This window comes from Cetorhinus maximus, chromosome 5, assembly GCF_964194155.1.
Source record: "Cetorhinus maximus chromosome 5, sCetMax3.hap1.1, whole genome shotgun sequence".
In the NCBI taxonomy this organism is placed as follows: domain Eukaryota; kingdom Metazoa; phylum Chordata; class Chondrichthyes; order Lamniformes; family Cetorhinidae; genus Cetorhinus; species Cetorhinus maximus.
In genome coordinates, this window is record NC_135883.1 from 35,374,984 (window position 1) to 35,392,823 (window position 17,840).

The 17,840-nt window shown below is 47.9% G+C and overlaps 1 long non-coding RNA gene across 1 annotated transcript in view; it reads right to left on the minus strand.

Moving 5' to 3' along the window:
* Nucleotides 1-15,139: 15,139 nt before the first annotated feature.
* The window catches only part of LOC144680577 (uncharacterized), a 39,650-nt gene continuing 36,949 nt past the window's right edge, over nt 15,140-17,840 (minus strand). Inside the window, exon 2 of the long non-coding RNA XR_013576583.1 lies at nt 15,140-16,687. This is a non-coding gene — a long non-coding RNA (uncharacterized LOC144680577). The remainder of the gene's footprint in view (nt 16,688-17,840) is intronic.

Below are 17,840 nucleotides of genomic sequence, written 5' to 3' on the forward strand. Positions count from 1 at the left end.
GTGGATATGATGGTCACTGTGACCAGGTCACAGCCTAGTGCATAAGATGTTCACTTTGACCCACTTGCAGCACAGTGGATATGATTTTCACTGTGAGCAGGTCACAGTACAGTGGATATGATGTTCACTGTGAGCAAATTACAGTACAGTAGATATGATGTTCACTGTGAGCAGGTCGCAGCACAGTGGATATGATTTTCATGTGAGCAGGTCACAATACAGTTGATATGATGTTCACTGTGAGCAGGTCGCAGCAGAGTGGATATGATGTTCACTGTAACAATCTGGCAGCACAGTGGATATGATGGTCACTGTGACCAGGTCACAGCCTAGTGCATAAGATGTTCACTTTGACCCACTTGCGGCACAGTGGATATGATTTTCACTGCGAGCAGGCCACAGGACAGTGGATATGATGTTCACTGTGAGCAGGTCACAGTACAGTGGGTCTGATGTTCACTGTGAGCAAATTACAGTACAGTAGATATGATGTTCACTGTGAGCAGGTCGCAGCACAGTGGATATGATCTTCATGTGAGCAGGTCACAATACAGTTGATATGATGTTCACTTTGAGTAGGTCGCACCACAGTGGATAGGATGTTCACTGTGACCAGGTCGCAGCAGAGTGGATATGATGTTCACTTTGAGCAGGTCGCAGCACAGTGAATATGATGTTAACTGTGATCAAATTGTGGCACAGTGTATATTAAGTTCACTGTGACCCAGTTGCTGCACAGTGGATATGATGATCACTGACTGTGATCAGGTCGCAGCACAGTGGATATGACGTTCACTGTTTACAGGCCACAGGACAATGGATAGGATGTTCACTGTGATCAGGTCACAGTACAGTAGATATGAGGTTCACTTTCAGCAGGTCACAGTACAGTGGATATGATGTTCACTGTGAGCAGGCCACAGGCCAGTGGATATGATGTTCACTGTGACCAGGTCGCAGCACAGTGGATATGATGTTCACTGTGACCAGGTCATAGCCTAGTGCATAAAATATTCACTTTGACCCACTGCGGCAAATGGATATGATGTTCACTGTGAGCAGGCCACAGGACAGTGGATATGATGTTCACTGTGAGCAGGCCACAGGCCAGTGGATATGATGTTCACTGTGACCCACTTGTGGCACAGTGGATATGATGATCACTGTGAGCAGGCCACAGGACAGTCGATATGATGTTCACTGTGAGCAGGTCACAGGACAGTAGATATGATGATCACTGTGAGCAGGTCACAGCACAGTAGATATGATGATCACTGTGAGCAGGCCACAGGACAGTGGATATGACGTTCACATGAGCAGGTCACAGGGCAGTGGATATGATGTTCACTGTGAGCAGGCCACAGGGCAGTGGATTTGATTTTCACTGTGACCCACTTGTGGCACTGTGGATATGATGTTCACTGTGACCCACTTGTGGCACAGTGGATATGATGATCACTGTGAGCAGGCCACAGGACAGTGGATATGATGTTCACCGTGAGCAGGTCACAGCACAGTAGATATGATGATCACTGTGAGCAGGTCACAGGACAGTAGATATGATGATCACTGTGAGCAGGCCACAGGACAGTGGATATGACGTTCACATGAGCAGGTCACAGGGCAGTGGATATTATGTTCACTGTGAGCAGGCCACAGGGCAGTGGATTTGATTTTCACTGTGACCCACTTGTGGCACTGTGGATATGATGTTCACTGTGAGCAGGCTACAGCACAGTAGATTTTTTGTTCACTGTGAACGGGTCGCAGATCAGTGGATTTGATGTTCACTGTGACCCACTTGCGGCACAGTGGATATGATGATCCCTGTGACCAGGTCGCAGCACAGTGGATATGACGTTCACTGTTAGCAGCCCACAGGATAGTGGATATGATGTTCACTTTGACTAGCTCGCAGCACAGTGGATATGATCTTCACCATCAGCAGGCCACAGGTTAATGGATATGATGTTGACTGTGAGCAGGCCACAGGACAGTGGATATGATGTTCACTGTGAGCAGGCCACAGCACAGTGGATATTATGTTCATGTGAGCAGGTCACAGTGCAGTGGATATGGTGTTCACTGTGACCAGGTCGCACCACAGTAGATATGATGTTCACTGTGAGCAGGTCGCAGCACAGTGAATATGATGTTCACTGTGACCCAATTGTGGCACAGTGAATATTAAGTTCACTGTGACCCACTTGCTGCACAGTTGATATGATGATCACTGACTGTGATCAGGTCACAGCACAGTGGATATGACGTTCACTGTGAGCAGGCCACAGGACAATGGATATGATGTTAACTGTGACAATCTTGCGGCACATTTGATATAATGGTCACTGTGACCCAGTCACAGCGTAATGCAAATGATATTCACTTTGACCCACTTGCGGCACAGTGGATATGATGTTCACTGTGAGGAGGCCACAGGACAGTGGATATGATGTTCACCGTGAGGAGGCCACAGGACCGTGGATATGATGTTCACTGTGAGCAGGCCACAGGACAGTGGATATTATGTTCACTGTCAGCAGGTCGCAGCAGAGTGGATATGATGTTCACTGTGAGCAGGCCACAGGAAAGTGGATATGATGTTCACTGTGAGCAGGCCACAGGACAGTGGATTCGATGTTCAGTGTGAGCAGGCCACAGGACAGTGGATATGATGTTCACTGTGAGCAGGCCACAGGACAGTGGATTCGATGTTCAGTGTGAGCAGGTCACAGTACAGTGGATATGATACAAAAACAGAATTACCTGGAAAAACTCAGCAGGTCTGGCAGCATTGGCGGAGAAGAAAGTAGTTGATGCTTCGAGTCCTCATGACCCTTCAACCTCTGTTGAAGGGTCATGAGGACTCGAAGCATCAACTCTTTTCTTCTCCGCCGATGCTGCCAGACCTGCTGAATTTTTCCAGGTAATTCTGTTTTTGCTTTGGATTTCCAGCATCTGCAGTAGTTTTTTGTTTTTATCACAGTGGATATGATGTTCACTGTGACCACCTGGCGGCACAGTGGATATTATGGTCACTGTGACCAGGTCATAGGTCAGGGAATATGATGGTGACTGAGACCAGGTGAATGCACAGCTGAGATGATGTTCACTGTGACCAGGTCATAGCCTAGTGCATAAAATATTCACTTTGACCCACTGCGGCACAGTGGATATGATGTTCACTGTGAGCAGGCCACAGGACAGTGGATATGATGTTCACTGTGAGCAGGCCACAGGGCAGTGGATATGATGTTCACTGTGACCCACTTGTGGCACAGTGGATATGATGATCACTGTGAGCAGGCCACAGGACAGTCGATATGATGTTCACTGTGAGCAGGTCACAGCACAGTAGATATGATGATCACTGTGAGCAGGTCACAGCACTGTAGATATGATGATCACTGTGAGCAGGCCACAGGACAGTGGATATGATGTTCACTGTGAGCAGGCCACAGCACAGTGGATATTATGTTCATGTGAGCAGGTCACAGTGCAGTGGATATGGTGTTCACTGTGACCAGGTCGCACCACAGTAGATATGATGTTCACTGTGAGCAGGTCGCAGCACAGTGAATATGATGTTCACTGTGACCCAATTGTGGCACAGTGAATATTAAGTTCACTGTGACCCACTTTTTTTTTTTGTAAAAATATACTTTATTCATAAAATATCTTCAATCACATTCAAAACCATTTCAAAAACAACATTACAAGGGTACAATCCAGGTTAAACTTTTACAAAATGTATCACCAGGTGCATCAGTACAAACAATATTACAATCATTTACAGCCTTTCATTTTGATCTGTACAGCCCGAGGGGCTCTAAACAGTTCCCAGTCTCTCGGTGCGCTGTGGTAGAAAGGTCTTAGACAGCGACCCTTCCCCATTGCGCCTTTGAAGCAGCTGCCCCAAGCTTTAGTGCGTCCCTCAGCACGTAGTCCTGGACTTTGGATTGTGCCAGTCCGCAACAATCGGTCGGGGACAACTCTTTGTGCTGGAAGACCAACAAGTTTCGGGCAGACCAAAGCGCGTCTTTCACCGAGTTGATGATCCTCCAGCTGCAGTCGATGTTTGTCTCGGTGTGTGTCCCTGGGAACAGCCCGTAGAGCACAGAGTCCTGTGTCACAGAACTGCTCGGGATGAACCTCGACAGCAACCACTGCATCTCTCTCCAGACTTTCTTTGCAAAGGCACAATCCACAAGGAGGTGAACAACGGTCTCTTCCCCACCACAGCCACCTCGAGGGCAACGTGCAGAGGGGGTGAGCCTCCTGGCGTGTAGGAAGGATCTGACGGGGAGGGCCTTTCTCACCACCAGCCAAGCTACGTCTTGGTGCTTGTTGGAAAGTTCTGGCGATGAGGCATTCTGCCAAATGACTTTGACAGTCTGCTCGGGGAACCATCCCACAGGGTCCACCCTCTCCTTTTCCCTCAGGGCCTCTAGGACGTTACGTGCTGACCACTGCCTGATGGACTTGTGGTCAAAGGTGTTTTTCTGCATAAATTTTTCCACCAGGGACAGGTGGTACGGCACGGTCCAACTACTTGGAGCGTTCCGCGGCAGCGTGGCCAGACCCATCCTTCGCAACACTGGGGACAGGTAGAACCTCAGCACGTAGTGACACTTGGTGTTTGCGTACTGAGGGTCTACGCACCGCTTGATGCAGCCACACACAAAGGTGGCCATCAGTATGAGGGCGATGTTGGGCACGTTTTTTCCCCCTTTATCTAGAGGCTTGTACATCGCGTCCCTGCGGACACGATCCATTTTCGACCTCCAGATAAAGCGGAAGATGGCTCGAGTGATCGCCATCGCGCAGGAGTCTGGAATGGGCCAGACCTGCGCCACGTACAGCAACAGCGAGAGTACCTCACACCTGATGACCAGGTTCTTACCCGCAATGGAGAGGGAGCGTCGCTCCCACATGCCCAGTTTCCTTTTCACCATAGCCACTCGCTCCTTCCAATTTCTAACGCATGCCCCGGTCCCTCCGAACCATATCCCCAGCACCTTCAGGCCGTCAGCCCTGACAGTGAAGGGGACAAAGGATCGGTCAGCCCAGTTTCCAAAGAACATGGCCTCGCTCTTCCCACGATTTACCTTGGCTCCCGAGGCCAGTTCGAACTGGTCGCAGATGTGCATCAGTCTGCGCACCGACAGCGGATCCGAGCAGAAGACGGCGACGTCGTCCATGTACAGGGAGGCTTTTACCTGAGTGCCTCCACTGCCTGGGATCGTCACTCCTCTTATGCCCGGATCCTTCCTGATGGACTCGGCAAAGGGTTCTATGCAACACACGAAAAGGACAGGCGAGAGAGGACAGCCCTGCCTGACTCCAGATTTAATCGGAAAGCTATCTGTTTCCCACCCATTGATTGAGACTGCGCTACTGATGTTAGTGTAGAGCAGTTGGATCCAATTTCGAATTCCCTCCCCAAAGCCCATTTTGGAGAGCACATCCCCCATGTAGGTGTGCGATATTCTGTCAAAGGCCTTCTCCTGATCCAAGCTGATGAGGCAGGTATCCACACCCCTGTCCTGTACATAGGCAATCGTATCCCTGAGCAGCGCCAGGCTGTCAGAGATCTTCCTGCCTGGCACAGAGCAGGTCTGGTCAGGGTGAATCACCAATTCCAGAGCGGATTTGACCCGATTGGCGATGACCTTGGACAGAATCTTATAGTCCACATTCAACAGTGAAATGGGTCGCCAATTTCTAATTTCCTCCCTTTCCCCCTTGTGCTTGTAGATGAGAGTGATGATGCCTTTCCTCATGGATTCTGACATACTACCGGCCAGGAGCATACTCTCGTACACCCCTAGCAGGTCTGGGCCGATCAAGTCCCACAGAGCCGAATACAACTCCGCCGGCAAGCCGTCGCTTCCGGGGGTTTTACTCTTCTCGAAGGACTCGAGGGCCTTAGTCAGTTCATCAGGAGTTAGCGGTTTGTCCAGGCTCTCCCGCGTACTGTGGTCTAAGACCTCCGTGATAGAGGACAGGAAGGACTGGGAGGCCGTGCTGTCCATGGGCTTCACGTCATACAATCCGGCATAAAAGGATTTGCTGATCCTCAGAATGTCGGACCGTGATGACTTTACTGAGCCGTCTTCTTCCTTCAGGCTGCTGATCACAGAGCGCTCTCTGTGTACCTTTTGGAAGAAGAAACGCGAGCACGTCTCATCCTGCTCCACGGAGCGGACTCTGGAACGGAAGATGGTCTTGGAGGCCTCCGAGGCAAAGTGCAAGGCTTGCTGGCCCTTCACCTCTTGGAGCTCCTCCTTGACATCGACCCCCATCGACTGCAGCCGGAGCAGATTCTGCATCTTTTTCTGGAGTCGGGACATTTCCCTCTGTTCCTTTCTAGCTTTCTGGGTGCCTTTGAGGATGAAAAACCTCTTGATGCTTCCCTTGATCGCTTCCCACCAGTGTGTCAGGGACTCAAAGAGGGGTTTCACGGTTCTCCAACCTTTGTAATCCCTCTTGAGCTCCTCAATGTTCTCTGGGGTCAGCAGTTGCACATTTAGCTTCCATGCCCCCCTGCCCACCCTCAGGTCCTTCTCCAAGTGGCAGTCCGCCCGTAGGAGGCAGTGGTCAGAGAAGAACACCGGCTTGACCTCGGTGGATCTGACTGTGAATGCACGGGACACAAACAGGAAGTCTATCCTGGAACGAATGGACCCGTCTGGCCGCGACCAGGTGTATCTACGCTGCGCTCCGTCTGCAGGGTTGCTGAAGACGTCGTGCAGCTTGGCATCCTTAACTGTTTCCATCAGGGATCTGGACGTAGCGTCCAATCTGCTGCCGGCCCTGCCGGATCGTCCAGCCGCATCGATGATGCAGTTGAAGTCCCCGCCCAGAATGACCGGCCTGGAGGTCGCCAGCAGCAGTGGGAGCTGCTGAAAAACCTCCAGCCGCTCAGCCCCTTGTGCCGGGCCATACACGTTAATTAACCGGAGTGGAGCGTTCTTGTACATTACGTCTGCTACCAGGAGTCGCCCGCCCACCACCTCCTTGACCTCGGAGACGGTGAAGTTGCCTCCCCGCAGCAGAATACCCAGGCCGGAGGAACGAGAGTCGTTTCCGCCCGACCAGATCGATAGCCCGTGGGACCACCATCGTGACCATTGCCTGTAGGAGCTGAGGTGCGGTATCGCACACTCCTGCAGAAACAACAGGTCAGCTTTGACCTTGGCTAGGTAGTCCAAGGTCGCAACACATCGCGTAGTAGATTTAATGCTACGCACATTTATGGATACAATCTTTAAACCCATTTTAAAGCATTTATTCTCCTACCAAACCCACTGTCTCTGAGAGTCCCAGACCTTTAGTCTGCTCCTTCATACCCGTAGTGAGCTCAAATTCCTTCACTTTGGATGGGCTGAGGTAGATCTCCTTGGCCGTGTTCTGCTCCAGTGGCATCTGGAGGTTCACGTAGAGAGCGGGTTTTGAGATGACCTTTGCTGGAGAAGCTTCTCCAAAACTCACCCCCTCTGGGGTGTTGCTGTTCCCGGCTTCCTGGAGCTGGGGTGCGATGATTGCCTCATTGCTCCCAGATTCCAGGGGCTGTGGTGAACTGGCCTCCTCAGGTTGCAGGCAAAGTTGGGGTGCGCTGGTCTCCTTGTTGTCTCCAATTTTCTGGAGCTCGGGTGTCTCGTCCTCCAACGCCTTGGAGCTTTGCCGCCTCTTCTGTTGGTGCCGCCCTGGCACTTCATCATCCGAAGAGCTGCTGCCCTTGTCATCCGTGTCGGATGGGAGACGCCTCTTGCCACTTCTCTGGGAAACGCCTTTGCTTCTTCTTCGCTCCCTCTTACTTTTCTTGTTCTTCACCGTCCGCCACTCCCCCTGCTGCTTTTCCACTGCTGCCTCCTCCTCCATTGATTCGCTGTCCTGAGGACTGGGAGGTTCAGGGGGTAGTGCTGTTGATTGGCTCTCTGTTGCCTCAATCTCTTTCTCCACCTTGTCTCTCTCTGTGTCCTCCTTTGTCCCGTTGAGCTCCCTGGGGGCCTTGGTGGTTGGAGTGACACGGAACATTTCTTCTGCTTCCCCCTGGTCGGCTTTGGCTGCCTGTGCGTAAGTACAGCAGCGTTTGGGGCAGGTCCTGTAGAGGTGACTTGCCTCGCCACACAGGTTGCAGCACTTGGCCTGTTTGCAGTCTTTTGTCTGGTGCCCTTCCTGTTTGCAGATCTTGCAGAGGGAGGCGCTGCGGTTGGCCGCCACATGACCAGCCTTGCCGCATGAGCGACAATGCTTGGGTTGCCCAGCGTAGACCAGGTAGCCACGGTTTCCCCCGATAGCGAAACTGGAAGGAGGGTGGAAAATGGCTCCCTTACCATCGGTCTTTAGCGTGACCTTAAACAGGCGTTTGCCTGTCCAGATCCCCAAGTCGTCTCAAATCTCGGTGCCGCTCCCCACCTTATCGAAGTACCTGGTGAGGAAGGTGACCACGTTCACTGTGACCCACTTGCTGCACAGTTGATATGATGATCACTGACTGTGATCAGGTCACAGCACAGTGGATATGACGTTCACTGTGAGCAGGTCACAGTACAGTGGGTCTGATGTTCACTGTGAGCAAATCACAGTACAGTGGATATGATGTTCATGTGAGCAGGTCACACTACAGTAGATATGGTGATCACTGTGAGCAGGTCGCAGCAGAGTGGATATGATGTTCACTTTGAGCAGGTCGCAGCACAGTGAATATGATGTTCACTGTGACCCAATTGCGGCACAGTGAATATTAAGTTCACTGTGACCCACTTGCTGCACAGTGGATATGATGATCACTGTGAGCAGGCCACAGGGCAGTGGATATGATGTTCACTGTGAGCAGGCCACAGGACCTTGGATATGATGTTCACTGTGATCAGGTCACAGTACAGTGGATATGATGTTCACTGTGAGCAGGTCACAGCACAGTAGATATGAGGTTCACTTTCAGCAGGTCACAGTCCAGTGGATATGATGTTCACTGTGAGCATGTCACAGTACAGTGGATATGATGTTCACTGTGAGCAGGCCACAGGACAGTGGATATGATGTTTACTGTGAGCAGGTTGCAGCACAATGGATATGATGTTCACTGTAACAATCTGGCAGCACAGTGGATATGATGGTCACTGTGACCAGGTCACAGCCTAGTGCATAAGATGTTCACTTTGACCCACTTGCAGCACAGTGGATATGATTTTCACTGTGAGCAGGTCACAGTACAGTGGATATGATGTTCACTGTGAGCAAATTACAGTACAGTAGATATGATGTTCACTGTGAGCAGGTCGCAGCACAGTGGATATGATTTTCATGTGAGCAGGTCACAATACAGTTGATTTGATGTTCACTGTGAGCAGGTCGCAGCAGAGTGGATATGATGTTCACTGTGACCAGGTCGCAGCACAGTGAATATTAAGTTCACTGTGACCCAATTGCTGCACAGTGGATATGATGATCACTGACTGTGATCAGGTCGCAGCACAGTGGATATGACGTTCACTGTTTACAGGCCACAGGACAATGGATAGGATGTTCACTGTGATCAGGTCACAGCACAGTAGATATGATGATAACAGTGAGCAGGCCACAGTACAGTGGATATGATGTTCACTGTGAGTAGGTCACAGCACAGTAGATATGAGGTTCACTTTCAGCAGGTCACAGTACAGTGGATATGATGTTCACTGTGAGCAGGCCACAGGCCAGTGGATATGATGTTCACTGTGACCAGGTCATAGCCTAGTGCATAAAATGTTCACTTTGACCCGCTGCGGCACAGTGGATATGATGTTCACTGTGAGCAGGCCACAGGACAGTGGATATGATGTTCACTGTGAGCAGGCCACAGGGCAGTGGATATGATGTTCACTGTGACCCACTTGTGGCACAGTGGATATGATGATCACTGTGAGCAGGCCACAGGACAGTCGATATGATGTTCACTGTGAGCAGGTCACAGCACAGTAGATATGATGATCACTGTGAGCAGGTCACAGCACAGTAGATATGATGATCACTGTGAGCAGCCCACAGGACAGTGGATATGACGTTCACATGAGCAGGTCACAGTACAGTGGATATGATGATCACCGTGAGCAGGCCACAGGACAGTGGATATGATGATCACTGTGAGCAGGCCACAGGGCAGTGGATATGATGTTCACTGTGAGCAGGCCACAGGACCTTGGATATGATGTTCACTGTGATCAGGTCACAGTACAGTGGATATGATGTTCACTGTGAGCAGGTCACAGCACAGTAGATATGAGGTTCACTTTCAGCAGGTCACAGTCCAGTGGATATGATGTTCGCTGTGAGCATGTCACAGTACAGTGGATATTATGTTCACTGTGAGCAGGCCACAGGACAGTGGATATGATGTTTACTGTGAGCAGGTTGCAGAACAGTGGATATGATGTTCACTGTAACAATCTGGCAGCACAGTGGATATGATGGTCACTGTGACCAGGTCACAGCCTAATGCATAAGATGTTCACTTTGACCCACTTGCGGCACAGTGGATATGATTTTCACTGCGAGCAGGCCACAGGACAGTGGATATGATGTTCACTGTGAGCAGGTCACAGTACAGTGGGTCTGATGTTCACTGTGAGCAAATTACAGTACAGTAGATATGATGTTCACTGTGAGCAGGTCGCAGCACAGTCTATATGATTTTCATGTGAGCAGGTCACAATACAGTTGATATGATGTTCACTGTGAGCAGGTCGCAGCAGAGTGGATATTGTGTTCACTGTGACCCAATTGCAGCACAGTGAATATTAAGTTCACTGTGACCCAATTGCTGCACAGTGGATATGATGATCACTGACTGTGATCAGGTCGCAGCACAGTGGATATGACGTTCACTGTTTACAGGCCACAGGACAATGGATAGGATGTTCACTGTGATCAGGTCACAGCACAGTAGATATGATGATAACAGTGAGCAGGCCACAGTACAGTGGATATGATGTTCACTGTGAGTAGGTCACAGCACAGTAGATATGAGGTTCACTTTCAGCAGGTCACAGTCCAGTGGATATGATGTTAACTGTGAGCAGGCCACAGGCCAGTGGATATGATGTTCACTGTGACCAGGTCATAGCCTAGTGCATAAAATGTTCACTTTGACCCACTGCGGCACAGTGGATATGATGTTCACTGTGAGCAGGCCACAGGACAGTGGATATGATGTTCACTGTGAGCAGGCCACAGGGCAGTGGATATGATGTTCACTGTGACCCACTTGTGGCACAGTGGATATGATGATCACTGTGAGCAGGCCACAGGACAGTCGATATGATGTTCACTGTGAGCAGGTCACAGCACAGTAGATATGATGATCACTGTGAGCAGGTCACAGCACAGTAGATATGATGATCACTGTGAGCAGGCCACAGGACAGTGGATATGACGTTCACATGAGCAGGTCACAGTACAGTGGATATGATGATCACCATGAGCAGGCCACAGGACAGTGGATATGATGTTCACTGTGAGCAGGCCACAGGGCAGTGGATATGATGTTCACTGTGAGCAGGCCACAGGACAGTGGATATGATGTTCACTGTGAGCAGGCCACAGGGCAGTGGATATTATGTTCACTGTGAGCAGGCCACAGGGCAGTGGATTTGATTTTCACTGTGACCCACTTGTGGCACTGTGGATATGATGTTCACTGTGAGCAGGCTACAGCACAGTAGATTTTTTGTTCACTGTGAACGGGTCGCAGATCAGTGGATTTGATGTTCACTGTGATCCACTTGCGGCACAGTGGATATGATGATCCCTGTGACCAGGTCGCAGCACAGTGGATATGACGTTCACTGTTAGCAGCCCACAGGATAGTGGATATGATGTTCACTTTGACTAGCTCGCAGCACAGTGGATATGATCTTCACCATCAGCAGGCCACAGGTTAATGGATATGATGTTGACTGTGAGCAGGCCACAGGACAGTGGATATGATGTTCACTGTGAGCAGGCCACAGCACAGTGGATATTATGTTCATGTGAGCAGGTCACAGTGCAGTGGATATGGTGTTCACTGTGACCAGGTCGCACCACAGTAGATATGATGTTCACTGTGAGCAGGTCGCAGCACAGTGAATATGATGTTCACTGTGACCCAATTGTGGCACAGTGAATATTAAGTTCACTGTGACCCACTTGCTGCACAGTTGATATGATGATCACTGACTGTGATCAGGTCACAGCACAGTGGATATGACGTTCACTGTGAGCAGGCCACAGGACAATGGATATGATGTTAACTGTGACAATCTTGCGGCACATTTGATATAATGGTCACTGTGACCCAGTCACAGCGTAGTGCAAATGATATTCACTTTGACCCACTTGCGGCACAGTGGATATGATGTTCACTGTGAGGAGGCCACAGGACAGTGGATATGATGTTCACCGTGAGGAGGCCACAGGACCGTGGATATGATGTTCACTGTGAGCAGGCCACAGGACAGTGGATATTATGTTCACTGTCAGCAGGTCGCAGCAGAGTGGATATGATGTTCACTGTGAGCAGGCCACAGGAAAGTGGATATGATGTTCACTGTGAGCAGGCCACAGGACAGTGGATTCGATGTTCAGTGTGAGCAGGCCACAGGACAGTGGATATGATGTTCACTGTGAGCAGGCCACAGGACAGTGGATTCGATGTTCAGTGTGAGCAGGTCACAGTACAGTGGATATGATACAAAAACAGAATTACCTGGAAAAACTCAGCAGGTCTGGCAGCATTGGCGGAGAAGAAAGTAGTTGATGCTTCGAGTCCTCATGACCCTTCAACCTCTGTTGAAGGGTCATGAGGACTCGAAGCATCAACTCTTTTCTTCTCCGCCGATGCTGCCAGACCTGCTGAATTTTTCCAGGTAATTCTGTTTTTGCTTTGGATTTCCAGCATCTGCAGTAGTTTTTTGTTTTTATCACAGTGGATATGATGTTCACTGTGACCACCTGGCGGCACAGTGGATATTATGGTCACTGTGACCAGGTCATAGGTCAGGGAATATGATGGTGACTGAGACCAGGTGAATGCACAGCTGAGATGATGTTCACTGTGACCAGGTCACAGCACAACGGATATGATGTTCACCGTGATCAGGTAACAGCACAGTGGATATGATCTTCACTGTGACCAGGTCACAGCACAGCGGATATGATGTTCACTGTGACCAGGTCACAGTAGAGTGGATATCATGTTCACTTTGACCAGGCCGCAGCACAGTGGATATGATCTTTACTGTGACCAGGTCACAGTAGAGTGGATATCATGTTCACTGTGACCAGCTCGTAGCACAGTGGATATGATGGTCACTCTGACCAGGTCACAGCCCAGTGCATATGATATTCACTGTGACCAGGTCACAGCACAGTGAATATGATTGTCAATGTGACCAGGTCACAGCCCAGTGTATATGATGTTTACTTTGAGCCAAAGCCAAGACAAACACCGAGATCAGAAAACAGCCCTTTACTTCATTTTCGTTGACCTCGTAAAGGCCTTTGACACAGCCAACAGAGAGGCCCTCTGGGCAAATCAGGAAGGCGTGGTTGCCCCAAAACATTTGTCAATGTCATACACTTGTTCCACAGTGAAGTAATGGGACAGGTCCTTTTTAATGGCGAATCTTCAGCTCCCTTTGTAATCTAGGATGGAGTGAACCAGGGCTGCATTCTAGCACCAGTCCTCCTTAACCCGTACTCTACCGGTGTCCTTAGGCATACTGTCAAGGATCTTTAAGAGGGGGAGTGTATCTCCAAAGTCATTTTGACAGCTCACTCTTTGCCCTTCGCCGTCTCAGTGCAAAACCAAAACATCTGACAAACTCATCCAAGAAGTCCTTTTCACTGATGATTGTGACTTAATGGCTCCAAAAATGAGAGATTTGCAGATCATGGTTGATTGCTTTTCAGAGGCTTGAAAGTTGTTTGGGATTGACCATCAGTCTATGAAAGATTGAGGTTCTATAGCAGCCCTTAGCAAATTCCAACTTTGTTCAACAAGGCATCTCCATCAATGATACAGAGCTGAAGAATGTTGCTAGCTTCAAATACCTTGGAACCATTACCTCCAAAGATGGTTCGCTGATAATGAGATATCAGCTAGGATCAGCAAGGTGATCCAGTTGCTTGGGAGTCATTAGGCTTGATGCCGCACCAGATTTCCCTGAAGAATGCATTTTTAGCACTTGCATGGCCAACCTTGGCTTCTTTTGCCAGACTCTAGAACCCCATACAGCAACGGAATGTGATGGTCCTCCATTCTAATTCCATGCCCTACCCAGCACAGTTAGGCTCCAAAGATGGTTCGCTGATAATGAGATATCAGCTAGGATCAACAAGGTGATCCAGGTGCTTGGGAGTCATTAGGCTTGATGCCGCACCAGATTTCCCTGAAGCATGCATTTTTAGTGCTTGCATGGCCAACCTTGGCTTCTTTTGCCATACTCTAGCACCAGAGTAGTAAACCACCACAACATTACACTGTCCATGAAGATCAAGGTGTACAAAACTCTCATTATTACTTCCCTCCTGTATGGCTGTGAATCCTGGACTTTATACCGCAAGCACACAAGGCAGGAGGAACAATTTCATTTCCGTACTCTTTGCTCCATCCTTGGAATCCACTGGCAAGACAGGATCACAAACCTCAACATCTTAGATGGAGCCCAGATAACAAGTAATGAGGCAATGCTCCTGAGAGCCTAACTGTGCTGGGTAGGGCATGGAATTAGAATGGAGGACCATCACATTCCGCTGCTGTATGGGGTGCTAGAGTCTGGCAAAAGAAGCCAAGGTTGGTCATGCAAGCGCTAAAAATGCATGCTTCAGGGAAATCTGAAGTGGTGCGTCATCAAGCCTAATGACCTGGAAGGATCAGTGAGAAAAGCATCACTGGACAGCTCTGATCCGTAGAGCTTCTGTCACCTTTGAAAATGATCAACGTTAATGTCTTATTGCTGCCTGTGAACAATGTTGTTATGTGTGCCAGGAAGACCAAATCCACAAGGGAAACTTGGTCCCGCTATCACAACGGTTTTGCAATTTGTATTTATTATGAGATATGTGCACTGAATTCAGAAGTAGTAAGTCCACCAAGACCATTAGAGATTAAAAAAATTAAATTAAAATATTTATTAACAAAATAAAAGATTTCAAGCATATACATAGAACTACAATTACTTACTAATATAACTTATAAAATTTCTAATTAACCTGACCCCCAGTTACATCCCATTTAAGGCAATGGTCCAAAATAGATTTTAGATTTAAAACAGAAACAGCAAGTTATCACAATTCCACTTTACAGGCGTTTCCCTAACTTCAGTTTTGTTACATTGCAGACTCAGGCACACATGGCTGGAGGCTTCATTAAGACTATTTCACACACTTCTGTTAGATCTTACATGGTCTTCGTTCCACATAGCATTTCATTTTCCTTTATATATGTTTCTCTCTTTTTAATATGTAAACTCTATTATTCCATATGTCTTTGAAACTGCATCTCCCTCATAATATAAAAGCTTTCATATTGCCAATATTATCAGTGACCTTTGGGAAAAATGAACACACTCCTTAGCCTTGCTTATCTGGCTAGTTGTAAACAGACTAAGATTCCTTTGAAATTCAAAAGTCCCTTCATTTATCTAAAAATGCAAATTCCTTTCATACCTAAGCATCCATGTTTCCTCATTAGCATGTCAAACACCTAACTTCTTTTGATGATTTCAAGCTTGCAGTCTACTTGACTCCAAATGTAATTAAATCACCCAGACAGAACCAACTATACCCACCCCCATAAACCTACTTCACAATAAACCAGAAAAGTATTATGAAAATTATTATACTTCTGTCACAATGTCATAGGGCAGTGTCTGTCCGAGTCACAACATACAAATTCCAATGCCCCAAATGTTTCAGATTCTGTGCATCCAGGCTGGTACCACATAACCAGCTCCGTGCTCATTGTTGATGAGTCTGCGCATCCACCATCTTCTTCGAACTCGAATGACAATCATCATCATCATATTCCAGAGGGCAGACTGATGGACACTCCATTAAGATGAGACGTTTCATACATTACAACATTTCAAAAGTACATAATTGGCTGTAAGGTGCTTTGGGATGTCCCGTGGTTGTGAAAGGTGCTATATGAATGCAAGTCTTTTAATTGTGAACCAACTACCTATATTACACATATGAGAAACAAAATATTGTTGACAGTGAATTTTAATCTATTTCTTAACATGGAAAACAATAAAGCACAACACACCATCCCTGTATTTTCCACCAGTCATTTTAATTCTCCACCTTGCTCTCATGCTGACCTCTCTGTCCTCGGTTTCCTTCAGTGTTCCAATGAATCTCAATGTACGCTCAAGGAATAGCATCTCATCTCTTGATTAGGCACTTTACAGCCTTCCAACTCAACAATAAATTCAACAATTTGAGATTGTAATCTCTGTCCCATTTTGTTCTCTTTTTCTTTGTAGATTTTGTATTTACTCTTGTTTTTACTCTTGTTTTTGCTTTTCACACAGCAACTGTTCATCATTCTGCCATTCACTCCTCATTTCTTTCTTTACTTGTCCCATTAAGTTCTGATGAAAGGTCATTGACCTGAAATATTAACTTTTGTTTCTCTTCACAGATTCTGCCAGACCTGCTGAGTATTTCCAGCATTTTCTGTTTTTATTTATTTTGTCATTCAATCTCTCCTGCCCTCCACCCTATCACAGACCTTCTACTTTGTTCCATTTCCATGCACCCCACTTTCACTTGCTGAAAGCCAATCATATTTCAAACTTTTCCTAGTTCTGATGAAAGGCCACTGACCTGAAACATTAACTCTGCTTCTCCCTCCACATATGTTGCCCGACCTGCTGACTATTTCCAGCCTTTTCTGTTTTTATTTCAGATTTCCAGAGTCTGCAGTATTTTGCTTTTGTGCCAATTAAACCCATTGCCTTCATAGGTGCAGATTCATGGCCACCCTTGCTGGGCTCACATGAATAATGCCATTTAAATGTGTGAATTTTACTGGAATATCTCAACAGCCTCCATTGTGATATGGTTTGTAGGAAACACCATTCTGGACAGGTGCTTTCTCTGAATCTAATCCATATTCTCAGATGTGTGCTGTTAATTTGAGCACTTATGAAATGATTTTAATTTTAAAGCATCATCCTAACCTGAATTGAACAAATCCCTAAATATAACCACCGGTAATGAGTAAATGTGGCGGAGATGATGTCATGGATGTTGTATTATGCCTTTAAGGGATAGCAGCATGACAACACTAGAAAGAAGTGTGTCATGTGATCCAGTTTTAGTTTCACTTTTGCTTTGAGCAGAGGATGGGCACACAGCTCTGATGTCTTCAAGCTTTATATCTATGTATAATTGTTCTTGTGGGCCTCGTCTAAATAAATGTGTTTACACAATCCTTTATGAGTGGTTAGGTATATCATTATAATAACCAGACAGAGGGGAGATTGTGGACAGAAGCTACAGAGAGAATGGATACAGTAGTCAGCAACACCCAACAAAATTCCCGGTGCCATTCCGGGATGGTCACTGACCAGAAAACAGCTTAAAGGTCTTGTGATGAAGGCCTGCAGAGTGGTACAAAGAGCGACCTGAGAGCCGGGGTTCGGTCTGCCGAGGGGGGGCTGCTGCTACTTTGAAGAGTGAGGCGCCAAACTCGCTGGACGGATGAGCCCCATGTGGGCTGGGGCAATGGATTCAGTTGCTCGACCCAAACCTGCTTCAATCCGGAGTGAGACAGGGAGGGCCACAAGTACAGCCGTGGTCAT